The sequence below is a fragment of the Galeopterus variegatus genome, unplaced genomic scaffold (assembly GCF_000696425.1).
Source record: "Galeopterus variegatus unplaced genomic scaffold, G_variegatus-3.0.2 Scaffold7359, whole genome shotgun sequence".
NCBI classification, from domain to species: domain Eukaryota; kingdom Metazoa; phylum Chordata; class Mammalia; order Dermoptera; family Cynocephalidae; genus Galeopterus; species Galeopterus variegatus.
The window spans coordinates 52,246-52,617 of NW_007733470.1; the positions used below are offsets into that span (position 1 = coordinate 52,246).

General features: G+C 33.3%; 1 protein-coding gene across 1 annotated transcript in view; it reads left to right on the forward strand.

Moving 5' to 3' along the window:
• The window catches only part of ABHD12 (abhydrolase domain containing 12), a 30,971-nt gene that overhangs the window by 8,383 nt on the left and 22,216 nt on the right, over window positions 1-372 (forward strand). The gene's annotated exons all lie outside the window — the stretch shown is intronic.

The window sequence follows — 372 nt, forward strand, 5'->3', positions numbered from 1 at the left end:
AAAAAAAAAAAGAGAAAATATAGCATAGAACCATAAACACAGGTTTGAAAATAGAGAAGCAAATGTCTAGATACTGAAAACAGCTTGATTTCCTTTTAACATGTGGCACTTCTCAGCAGTTGATAATGGTGGTGTTTGCTGTTTTCTAAGTACTTACTTTTTTAATCCATAAATTTAAATTGGACTTAAGCCTCATGACTTCCCTGTGTCCTCTTGGAATATGTTTTAATGTTTTTTTTTTTATACACAAGTATGTGTTTCTGCCCAACTGAATTAAAATTGACCAACCTCACTGTGGCGTTTTCTTTTTTCTCTCAGAAACAACTCTGAATCACTGCCCCTTTATTTAGCTGGGATTATTTTTCAGTAGCC